The following is a 13,086-nucleotide window of genomic DNA, read 5'->3' on the forward strand; positions in this document are numbered from 1 at the left end:
GGAGACTAGGAGATTGTACCAAGGCAGACAGCTTGCAGCAAAGCACTGGGACTGTGGAAATGCAAGAGGGACAGAGGCAGAGCGCAGAGCGGCAAGGAGTGGGAGAGAGACACAGTGAAGGAGAGCGGAGGAGGGGGCAGGAACAGAGAGGACAGGCGGGTATAAAGGGCACTGTGTGCACATGGGGTCTGAGGGTGAGGACTAAACGCCCACGTGTGTCTAAAAACAAAAGAGCAGCATTGTCTGTCTTGTATGCAACCTTGCATAAAGAAACGGATTCGCGTGGACCCTGGGACAAGACCGTGTGGGTCTAAATCCTGGCGCTACCAATTGCTAGTGGTGCAGCTTTTGGCAAATTAGGGGACTGATCTGAACCTCAGTTTCCCTTCTGTGCAAATGGGGATAATGTTAGTACTCCCTCATGGGGCTGTCATGAAGACTGAAGTTTTATAGATAATATGTAAACAGTACAGTGCTCAGTACGTAGGAAGACCTTCGGGGGGCTACAGATGCGGACAGGATGTAGGTGCACACAGACAGAGGGGAACAAGAAGGATGGGGGCAGGGAGAAGCAATGGCCAAGGGTGAGCCTCCCTTTTTATTTACAAATCTATTATTTGGAGTCAACACCATTTTGTTGTGAGCAATGGGGCTAAGGAGTGAAGAACGACTCCCTGCAATGGATCAGCCCAAAAGACAAGAGTCTAAGTCAATAAAGGAGAGGGGGCAGGAGACACAGGCCAGTGTCAAAATAGACTCTGAAGCTGCAAAGGGTGGTAGACTTGCTGGGGATGCCAGCAGGACCCAGAGGAGGCTGAAGCCAAAGACAGCCAAGGAAGAGCTGGCTCTCCTGGTGAGCTGCACCAGCACAGAGGGAGCAGGCGTGGGGAGGTGCGGAGGAAGGCAGCCGAAGCTCCAGCTGTGAGGGAAGTCTGCAGATCACGCTGTTGTTGATCTGCCATAAAGCCCAGGAAGGGGGGTTGAATTCAATGTGCCATCTCTCACACCGCATGCTCTTCTCTCCTGCCATCCAGAGGGTGGGCTTTTTTTTTTTCTTCCCAAAGTGATGTGAAACTTAAGAAATGACTTGCTCTGGAAAAGATGTCACACACCGCTAACTGGATACAGGAAGGTCACTGGGGCAGAGTCACTGGCTACTACTTTTTCTGGGAGGAAAGGCAAGGATGTAAGGAGAAAGGCGGAAGGGACTGGAGATGTTCTGCTGCAGGGCCCCGCCCTCAACCTGAGGCTGGCTCTCCTGAGCTCAGGGTGGGCCAAAGGTAGGGAGCCGAGGACGGACACCTCTCTCCATCCACCCTCGCCGACCAGAGCTACCACTAACGCAAGGGTCCCCGCACACCTGAGCACTCTCCTGGCGCTCAGTAGGGGCCGCCCACTGAATGGCATTTGTCACCAGAGATGGTTCCTGAATCACTTGAGACCCCCACCCCCAGCCAAGGATGATTTTAATCCTGATGAAAAAAAAATATGTAGGAATCCAGGATCTTAAATCTCCAGTTTGCTAAACTAGGCTCTCGGTGCTGGGATTAAGCCTGGAGCTACAAACAGAAGAACGCGTTGAAAGAGTTAAAACGTATTAATTACTGCCAATGCTCATTTGTGGTCATGAATATCATAATCATAGCTATCACTTACTGCGAGCCTCCCCAGGGCCCAAGTCCTTATACACATAAGCTCGTAAATCCTCTCAATGACCCTACGGAGCAGGGATTAGGATTCCGTGTTCTAGACCAAGATGCAGGCTCGAACAGGTGAGGAAAGCTTCCACTCAGAGTGGCTCAGACCCTCCCCTCTTCCCACATCTAAATCTACGTTGGGTTTCCTTAAGGAGCATGGATTTCCTTTAATTCCAGATTCTACTTTAAATGTACTTTCACTGGAAGGCAGTTCAGCCCTCCCCTGACTCCCGCCATCTTCTGCGTAGGATGGAGTGATGGGCTCAGTTGAGCCTGTCCTTGTGAATAAGACACGATCCCAGAACTCTGGCAGAGAGGATAACCCTCCTGAAAGGTGCTTGCCCAGAGATGGATGTCAGTCCTACTCCCGCACAGACCGCTGGGACTTCTGCAGGGCAGGGGTGGGCAGAAAAGGGGTGTACCAAGGAATCATCCTCTCAGACTCTTGCAGCAATAGGAGGGGTGCAGGAGCCTGCTGCCCTTTGCCTCTGGAGACCCACACACACTACATGAGGGTGATGCAATGATACGGATTCCCTCTTCTGATTGTCCAAAAGTTTAAAATTTACTGCTCCGAGAAGCATTCCATGTGTAGCTAGAGCTATAGTGAAAGCCCACAAAATAATAAGGCCACCATTTCTCTGTTTGCAGCAAGATTCAAACTGCTCCAAAGTACGGCTCCCAGAAACAAGGGATGAGTTTGGGGGCAAGGGGTTGGCACCAACAGGGCAGGGGTCAATGGGCCCAGGACAGCTGGTCCTGCTTCCCCCTTTCTCCATTTACTTGAGTGGCTTCCTGTAGCCCTCACAGCATCCCAAAGAAGGTGTCTTAGTCTGTTCAGGCTGCTGTAACAGAATACCATAAATGAGGTGCCTTATAAACAGATTTATTTCACACAGTTCTGGAGGCTGGGAATTCCAAGATCAAGGTGCTGGCAGATTCAGTGTCTAGTGAGAGCTGGCTTCCTGATACATAGACGGCCACCCTCTCACTGTGTCCTCACATGGTAGAAGAGGCGAGGGAGCTCTCTGGGGTCTCTTTCATAAGGGCACTAATCTCACTCATTAGAGTTCTGTCCTTATGACCTAATAACTTCCCTAAGGCCCCACCTCCTAATATAATCACCTTGGGAGGTAGGATTCAACATGAATTTTAGGAGGACATAAACATTCAGTCTGTAGATGGTCTGCTATAGAACAAGCTTCTGCGCTCTTCTCTCCTTACTAACCTCACACACGCACGAACACACACACACACACACACACACACACACACACACACACACACAGCTTATTCCCATAAGAGAGCAAGGAGCCCACAGAGGTCTAATAGAGAAAGATAATAAAGTCTTGTCCTAGAAAAATCAGGTTAATACTCAACTCCTTACAGGCAGTAAGTGGCAATGTGTTACCAATACTGATCAAATTCAGTCTGGATGTGACCAACCCCACAGTCTCCAAGTCAGAGCTGCTTTTACTGGAACAATTTTCCTAAAGGAGTGATTCTACTGCCACCACCCTTCTCCAGAAAAGACCCTGAAAACACCTAAATTGGTCAAGGGTGAGCTGGCAGATGGAACTGAGATGCCTCCTCTGTCCGACCCCGTCCAGCACGAGGCAGGCGGTCACATCCCATCTTCTGGACATTCATAAAGAGACCTGTACAGGTGCCATTCCAGCACCCCTCTGGCTGTCTTCCCCCTCAGCCCAAATGCTTGCAGTGGGAGGGAAGATATGAAAGTCGGGAGGCAAAAAGGGAAGGGAGGATGGAAAGGACAGACCGAGGAAAGTGGCATGAGACTGTGTGTTGGTGTGGGTCTGGGGAAACCCCAGGAGATTGGCTTCCAACAGTGATTAATTTAGTGACAGAAAATAGATTCTCACTGCCAGCCACCAAGCCTGCAGAAGCTGACAATGAAGCAGTCAGCTCTGCGTTCAGGCAGCTCTGGTCTTGTGAGGAGGATATTTGTGAGCTTCGCGCTCTTGCACAAACAGGAGAGTGACTGTGGGAGCCACAGTCCCAGGGTGGGGAAGGAGCCACCCTGCTCCTGAAGATGAAGATGCTAACTCTTTCTAGAGCCTGCCTCTGGCCTCTGGGAGACTCAGGAAGCTAGAGATGCAAGGGTCCCTGTGCACACCGATGCCTGGCCAGCCCTGTCCGGGAGAGTGTCCACGTGGCACCTCTGTGCTGGACGTGTGTGTCAGCCTGACTCCACTGCTGGAGGAAGGCTGAAAGTCCATCTCCTTTTCTGGCAGGCATGACATGATGGCTTATGAAATAGGAAGCCACTCATTCATTCATTCAACCTACTGTACCACACTTCTACTGTGTTTCCACCCTGTGTAAAGCGCTACGGTTCTGACAGCACAGATAAAATAGAAGCAGACCCTGCCTTCCCAGAACTTACAGTGTAGTGAGGGAGACAGAAAATCAATTAAGTGATGAATGGATTTCACCTATCCATCCCATTATGTACACATGGTTCCAAATAATCAAAGGGAACTGATTAGAATGATAAAGCCTGAGATAAGAGTTCAATATCATCTAGCTCATCATAATTTGGCATGTGAGGGAATGGAAGCCCAGAGAGGTTGCATAATGTCCAAAATCACACAGGTAGCAGGTTGCAAGGGCAAGGACCAGAACTTTCATTCCCTCTTTAATGTTTTTCCTGTCACACCACACTGCCACAATCCAAAGAGACCAAACATGAATGAAGCATACTCAAAGTTTCCTGAAGTATTTCTTTGAGTAACCACTCTGTCAAATGCTCCATGAAAAAAGTGTTCTATCATCAACTAAGTTTGCGAAATGCCAGCACTGTGTCTTCCTTATGGAGGCTGACAGTGTACATGATTGTATTAAAGGCTCTGAGGTGTGTGGGAAACGACTCTGTTCATCATTGTCTAAACCAGCGTTTCACAGACTGCTTTGAACACGGAAGCCCTTTTATTCACGTGATGCATCTTAACCGCACACCGGCATTCCTCAGGACTTTGGGAAATCCCAAATCAGTTAAAGTTCTGTGGATTTTAGACATGTGACCCTCCTTTGCTGGTTTTTTTCCTGTTTTCTTATTATGTCAAGCAGCCTTGGTTCTTCCCCTCTAAGTTACATTGCAGGGACTTCCCTGGTGGCACAGTAGTTAAGAATCTGCCTGCCAATGCAGGGGACACGGGTTCGATCCCTGGTCCAGGAAGATCCCATATGCCACAGAGCAACTAAGCCCGTGTGCCACAACTACTGAGCCTGCGCTCTATAGCCTGTGAGCCACAACTACTGAGCCTGTGAACCACAAGTACTGAGCCCGCGTGCCTAGACCCCGTGCTCTGCAACAAGAGAAGCCACCGCAACGAGAAGCCCGCGCACCACAACGAAGAATAGCCCCCACTCGCTGCAACTAGAGAAAGCCCGCGCACAGCAACGAAGACCCAACGCAGCCAAAAATAAATAAATAAATAAATAAATAAATAAATAAATAAATTTTAAGTTACATTGCGTCTGAGTCTTCATTCTCTTTCAGCTCTCTGAGACTCCACATTTCTGGGTATCCCTTTCCCCTGGAATTCTGGAGTTCCCTCTTCTCTTGAATTTCTTCATTTTGCTCTCTGAGAGCGTACTTCTTTCTGCCCCTCAGTAATTGATCTTCAGTCTACTTCGAGCTTGCTTTTTCCTAGGTAGTCAAGGAAAGCACTTGAAACTTCACCAATCACCTTCTTACGCACAATCCAATAACTGACCTATGACCTTTCTCCACCACAATTTGCTTCTTCACTTAACAGTTCATTCATCTGTTTGAACAATACTTATTGAATGCTGATGCATAGGTCACACTGAAGGCCACTTTCTCAGTAATCTCTGCCTGGTTAATTCCACTGGTTAGAGAACTGTGGGAATACGGTTAAGTTCATAAATTTGACCGCTTTGGAGCCCATGAGTTTTATTCTGCCCATGACCTTGAGTCCTGGCCAATATTCTCTCAAGTGGGTGCCTTTGGGCATGAAGGGGACAGGAAAATGGAGTGTGGCTGGCTCGGTTCGATTTGTGACTTCTACTGGAAAAAACATTCAAAGTCCTTGCCCCGGGACTGTAGGCATCGTCACATTAAGTATGTCCAAAAAAACTAACAGGAATCCTGTTAGGATTCCTCCCTAAATGAGCCATCCACCCAGTTCTCCCAGATTCCTAATCATCTCTGAAACCATCTCCCTCTGTTAAATGGTGTCATTAATTCATCAGGAAATAGCTAACATGTGTCTTTTATTCCTTTTTACTCAAACAAACCTAATGTTTGCTTCTATTGACTGACATTTCTTTATTCTCCCTGACACTGTGGTTCATGTGTGTTGCTCAGAGATCTCACTTGGACCTGAAGGAATGAGACAGGTGGCCTTGAAAAATACTCACTGTCTGGCAGGAGGATTATCAGCAATATGATCCCTTTCACAAGAAACTTGCTACCACCAGGTGTGCAGCTGGGTCTAAATTTTGACTGCATATAGGTATGCGCACACACCACACATACACATGCACAGACAGAGTATTTTTCCATAAGAAGAAAAACTCAGAAGTTGATTTTTCTATGCATCTAAGTTTTGTGGAATCCTTTGAGGAATTATTTTCATGGAATACTGCTTATTACTCCTGCTTTCCCAATACTCAGGAATATTTAAAATATAAGACAAATAATACTCTTACCATAGAGTCATTAAAAAGTGTCATAGAAAACACTACCTACACTTATACCAATCATTAATTTAAAAGACCAAATACAGACACAGAGACTTCCTAACCAACCTTAGATTGCAAAGCTCACAGCCTTCATCTACTATCAGGACTCTTGATTCTTTTCCCTGAGTGAGTAGGAGAGACCTCGTGGTGCTCGGCTCTGCCTGCCCCAGTCCCTCTCTCCTCTCCACTGCACCCTTCTCCTGACTCTGATGGCCCCATTCATACCCTGAGTCCTACAACAACCCCTCTGCCCACTCTGTCCTCCACCACTCTGCCTCTATCCCTGCATTACGGTCTTGTTGCAAACACTTATTTTTCCAAAAGCTCGGTCTACGTTAGCCTTGTCAACTCCTTACACCCACAGAAAGGAAGCATGCTGTAACAGAAAGAACACAGCATTCAAAATAAACCAACATGTTATTTTCCTTACTTTCTTTTATTTTCCTTCTTTTCTCCCAGGCAACCTTCAGCTCACCTCTTCCCCCATCTCTGAACCTTTCTCAACATAGGCAGGTGGTGGTTAAGCCCCAGATGAACAAGACATGAGACGTGCCGAGATTCTTCCTTCCCAGACATATCTTTCATGCCCTTCCTTTCTTTCCTGGTCAAGTCCCTGCTCCCCGCACCAAGAAAACATGAGCCAAAGACAATGAGAGACAGATACCCCTGTTAGGATCCCATGCTTCAAGCGAGACACAGCCCAGATGGCTCAGGCTGAGGACTCCCTGGCCCTCCCCATCTTCTGCTGTCAGTCCCCCACACACACCCTCCCCTCCCCCAGAACACGCAAACCTTCCAACAAGTTGGGCGTGAATACACCAGCCATCTCAAACACCCAGGGATTTGGGCAAAGTGTTAAGAAGGAATGTAAACAATCATACTAATTGCTGCTGTGACATAAATTATAAATTAAATTAGATGGGCCAGAGTGCTGAGCTCTCCTCCCCCAGCTTCCACCATGAGCACGACAGTAGAGCAGGTATCTCAGAGAGTGGAAGCTAATTTCTCATGAGCACCTTTCGATATTTCAGTAACTAGGCCCCTGGATGCTTTGTGCCAAGGTCTCCCCTAGCTCTGCTGTGTGCCGGGGTTCCAGGGCATCCTAGGTTGGTGCAGGGAGGAGCCCTCATGAAGAGATGGACTGCAGCAGACAAGCACCCCTGCTTTCCACTGGAGTTGCAGCCTCAGAGAGTGAGAACTTCAGAATCAGCCCTGCCTTGGGGAAGTGGCCTGGAGGAAAAGAGGTGGTGAGCTCTCTAAATAACTATGATGAAGCTTGCTGTTCCTTTTTGTGTGACTGCTTGGGAAATCTCTGGGCCTGGAGCAAGGCAGATGCTAAAGGAACATTAGTTGAGTAGATGAATGAATGAACGAATGAGTAAGAGAACGAGTGAGTCTCTTGTAGACCCCCAATGCCTTTACTTTTTGCAGACCCATGTTTTGTTCCATTTCGTTCACTGAGTAGAGGGAGGTGGGACCAGTCGGAGGGGGAGGAAATGGCAGCCCATTGGGTGGGCCTGGGAGGCCTTGCCTTTGCCACAGGCAATGCTTAAAGCTGGCTCAGGTCAACGTGGTCCAGAGGCAGCGGTGAGGGTTTACTGTTCAGTTAAATCAGAATGGGGTGGGGACCAGACCCTAGGTTTCTGTTAGGTTTTTTTCAGTAACTCTCCACCCATGGGACAGTTCTCTCTGAGTCACTGGCATCCTCACCTTTCTGCCCCTCTCAGAGAGTTATTTCCATGCTACAAGGCCAAGGCTTATCTTCTGTATAGAAGCCAGAGAGGATGTTGTCAAAGTCTATGCATTTACCCAACAAACATCAACAAGTGACCTGTGGGTGCCTGACACGATGCTGGACTCTGGGGATCCAGAGATGAACTGAGTCAGAGTTGCTGACTTCAAGGGGCTCACAGTCTAGTAGGGACAAGGCAAGCAAACAGATAATGACAGTCCTGGGCTCCCTGTGGGCCTCACAGCCCAGGATGTCTCCATGAAACGTCAGGGACCCTGTCACCAATGATGAGTATAAAGCCCAGAGAGGACCAGAGCTGGGTTCACAGCTCTTCTGGGACCCTCTCCTTGTTCCCACCTGGAGCTCTTTGCTCTCCACTAAACTGTGCAGCAGCTTGGCCACCCAGAGCTCCCTGAGGTGGCATTCCAGTGCCTCTCTGTTATGTCCCTTCTATTGAAAACCTGCCACAAAGAGCACCCATTTCCCCAGGGACACCAGGAGCATGGCCAAATACCTTTGCCTACCTTGGTCTTTCTTCCATTGTTTTCATCAATATAAATCCAAAGTGCCAACTACCTTTTAGATTAGAGGCCTGCAGGCTGCCACAAAAGGAGACCACAGTGGGAGAGGGCTATTTGTGTGCTTTCATTAAAGCAGGCGGTTGCTTGTCAGGCTGCCAGCACCCCTGAATGCATGTCTTCCTGGGGTGACAGAGAATCAATTGTCTTGATGCAACTTCTGGATCCTTGTTCCAGCCCTGGCTTGGGTCCCACGGAGGCCCTCAGACAGACATCAATAATCTTGTCTCTCATTGCCTTTATCAGCCTCCATCCAGTGCCATTAGAATGCGCCAATATTTATGTACATTTGAACGGCACTGCCAGCAGCAGCATTACAACAGGGTGTCCAGCCAGGGGGAGTAAAGGAAGGCTGCAGGCTGAGTTTTCTCTCCCTCACTCTGCTTTTGTTTGGTCTCAGGCCAGAGGGCTTCTCTATCCCCAGGTCCTTCTCTCCATCACCTGAGGTCGCAATTTTCATTGCCACTCAGAGGCTCAACATTAATAAAAATAGGTAATATTTTGGGAGGACCCATAATGGTCAGGATACGCTGTTTTACATGCCTTCCTTATCTCATGTAATCATCTCAAAATTCAGCATGGTAAGTGGTATTGCTATGTAACAGATGAATGAATCAAGGCTCAGAATGGTTGAGGAAGCTCAAGGTCATACAGCTGTTATCAGGGTTACAGGCAGGGTAACAAGGTCACACAGAAAGAACCTGGTTTTAGCTTATATCTGGACCAAAACGCTATGTACTTTTACTCAATTATACTGCCTCGTGTTTTTTAAAATTCAATAAGTGTAAAATATAGTTATTGAGTACCTACTATGTGCCAGATACCGTGATAGGTGGAAGATATTCAAGTGACTAAGACAGATGAGGTCTCTGTTCTAGTGTGGGGACGTTGTAAGACAACAAACAAACACACCCACAAGAAAATATTACCTGGTGATAAGTGTGTGCAGAGAGTTAATATAGGTTGATGTGAAAGTGAATGATTGGGAGGCTACTTTTAGATGGAGTGACCAGAAGTCCTCTTGAGGAGGTGACATTCAGAATGAGTCATGACTGGCAAGGAGAAGCTGGCCACATTACCCTCATGGGCACTTACTAGTAAGTAACCCTAGGGTGGGAATGAGCGGGGTGGGTTTGAGGAAAGGAAGGAAGACCAGCGTGGCTGAAACTTAGCAGCTGATGGGGTGAAATGTGGGAGATGAGGTGGGAGAGGTAGGTAGAGCTGGGTCTCCCTGGCTTATATGCCAGAGGAAGCCATTTGTATGTAATTGTGATAAGAAGTCACCGGACTCCATCAGATACAATTGAAGATCCCCCTGATTTTGTGTGGAGAAGGGTTGGAGTAGAACAAAGGGAGAAACAGGTGTTAGGAGACTGCTGTGACAGTAGCTTAGGGAGGGGTGGACTTGCTGAGGGAATGACAGACATGAACACAGGCTTAAGAAGTAGGTAAATTGGACTGGCTGATGGATTGCATATGGGGTGTAAGGGAGAGAGAAGAATCAAGAAAGTCTCACAGGTTTTGGAACTGAGCAACCTGGTGAATCACAGTGCCATTTATGAAAAGGGGGAGGGTTGAATGAGGAATTGATTGGAAGGCTTGGGGTAGGGAGTCAAGGGTTATGTTTGGGCCATTTAAAAGCTCTAGATGATAATTAAACCTCTATATAAATAATTGGATATCATCTTGGAGAATGTACAGATGTAGATGAGAAGGAGGTCCAGGTCTATCCCTGCCACACCTTAACATTCAGAGATAGAGCAGAGGAAGGGAAGCCTGAGAAAGAGAGGTCAGTAGGGCAAGAAGAAAACCTGGGGGTTGTGACGTCCAGGAAGCAGAGAGATGAAACGTTTTCAGAATAATCATGATGATGATTGAAGAAGGAGGAATAGGAAAAGAAGGGGAAGAAGAAAAAGAAGAAGGAGAAGGAGAAGAGGGAGAAGGAGAGGGAGAGGAAAAGGAAGAAGTAGAAGAAGAAGAAGGGGAAAGGGAAGGAGAAGAAGAAAAAGAAAAGAGGGAGACACTGTTATTCTCCCTGTTTTATAGACGAGACAACCAAGGCACAGAGAAGCTACTTAAAAGTGAAATCAATGGTATTTCTTCCTCTGTGTTCATTGAATAAGCAATGCCCAGTTCCTTCTTTCTGTGCCCTACAAATCAGCTTCTGAGCCTCAAACAGGTCCTGACTGAGTTCTCCGGAGGTCCTGTCCTTTTTCAGCCCTGAACTTGGTTTATTAATCTCTTTGTCAGTTTCAATGCACAGATCAGGGGAAAGCTGCTAGCTTAGCTGACAGACAAGCAGGTTGCAGCTCTGGAGAGTAATCAGGTTTCCTATTTGGCTCTATTCTCCTATAGAAACGTTTTCTTCAGGCTCATCCCCTCCCCAGTTGCTAAACACATCACATGATACTTGGGCCATCCCTTGCCACCCAAAACTGCTCCAAATCCCTTCTCGAGACCTCATCCAACTCTTACCTCTTCTGAGGGGGCTTCCCTGAGACACCTACCCTATTCATCTCTGCAGTCCCTCAGAAATTATTTCATATATAATTAATTGTCATTCCTAATTAGGCTCAATTTTGCACTTTCTGTTGGCAAAGTATTTGGGTTCCCATGACATACATCACAGTCAAAAACGTTATTACTGAGCAGAAACAAGAAGAACAACAATCCTGCAGCCTGTGGAAAAAAACCCACATTCACAGAAACATAGACAAGATGAAAAGGCAGAAGGCTATGTACCAGATGAAGGCCAAAGATAAAACCCCACAAAAACAACTAAATGAAATGGAGATAAGCAATCTTCCAGAAAAAGAATTCAGAATAATGATAGTGAAGATGATCCAGGACCTCGGAAAAAGAATGGAGGCAAAGATCGAGAAGATGCAAGAAATGTTTAACAAAGATCTAGAAGAATTAAAGAACAAACAAACAGAGATGAACAATAAAATAACTGAAATGAAAAATACACTAGAAGGAATCAATAGCAGAATAACTGAGGCAGAAGGACAGATAAGTGACCTGGAAGACAGAAAGGTAGAATTCACTGCTGTGGAACAGAATAAAGAAAAAAGAATGAAAAGAAATGAAGACAGCCTAAGAGAACTCTGGGACAACATTAAATGCAACAACATCCGCATTATAGGGGTCCCAGAAGGAGAAGAGACAGAGAAAGGACCCGAGAAAATATTTGAAGAGATTATAGTCGAAAACTTCCCTAACATAGGAAAGGAAATAGCCACCCAAGTCCAGGAAGCGCAGCAAGTGCCATACAGGATAAACCCAAGGAGAAACATGCCGAGACACGTAGAAATCAAATTGGCAAAAATTAAAGACAAATTATTGAAAGCAACAAGGGAAAAATGACAAATAATATACAAGGGACCTCCCATAAGGTTAACAGCTGATTTCTCAGCAGAAACTCTACAAGCCAGAAGGGAGTGGCATGATATACTTAAAGTGATGAAAGGGAAGAACCTACAACCAAAATTACTCTACCCAGCAAGGATCTCATTCAGATTCGATGGAGAAATCAAGAGCTTTACAGACAAAGAAAAGCTAAGAGAATTCAGCACCACCAAACCAGCTCTACAACAAATGCTAAAGGAACTTCTCTAAGTGGGAAACACAAGAGAAGAAAAGGACCTACAAAAACAAACCCAAAACAATTAAGAAAATGGTCATAGGAACATACATATCGATAATTACCTTAAATGTGAATGGATTAAATGCTCCAACCAAAAGACACAGGCTTGCTGAATGGATCCAAAAACAAGACCCATATATAAGCTGTCTACAAGAGACCCACTTCAGACCTAGGGACACATACAGACTGAAAGTGAGGGGATGGAAAAAGATATTCCATGCAAATGGAAATCAAAAGAAAGCTGGAGTAGCAATACTCATATCAGATAAAATAGACTTTAAAATAAAGAATGTTACAAGAGACAAGGAAGGACACTACATAATGATCAAGGGATCAATCCAAGAAGAAGATATAACAATTATAAATATATATGCACCCAACATAGGAGCACCTCAGTACAAAAGGCAACTGCTAACAGCTCTAAAAGAGGAAATCGACAGTAACACAGTAATAGTGGGGGACTTTAACACCCCACTTACACCAATGGACAGATCATCCAAAATGAAAATAAATAAGGAAACAGAAGCTTTAAATGACACAATAGACCAGATAGATTTAATTGATATTTATAGGACATTCCATCCAAAAACAGCAGATTACACTTTCTTCTCAAGTGTGCACTGAACATTCTCCAGGATAGATCATATCTTGGGTCACAAATTAAGCCTGAGTAATTTTAAGAAAATTGAAATCATACCAAGC

The sequence above is a fragment of the Balaenoptera ricei genome, chromosome 1, assembly GCF_028023285.1.
Source record: "Balaenoptera ricei isolate mBalRic1 chromosome 1, mBalRic1.hap2, whole genome shotgun sequence".
NCBI lineage: Eukaryota > Metazoa > Chordata > Mammalia > Artiodactyla > Balaenopteridae > Balaenoptera > Balaenoptera ricei.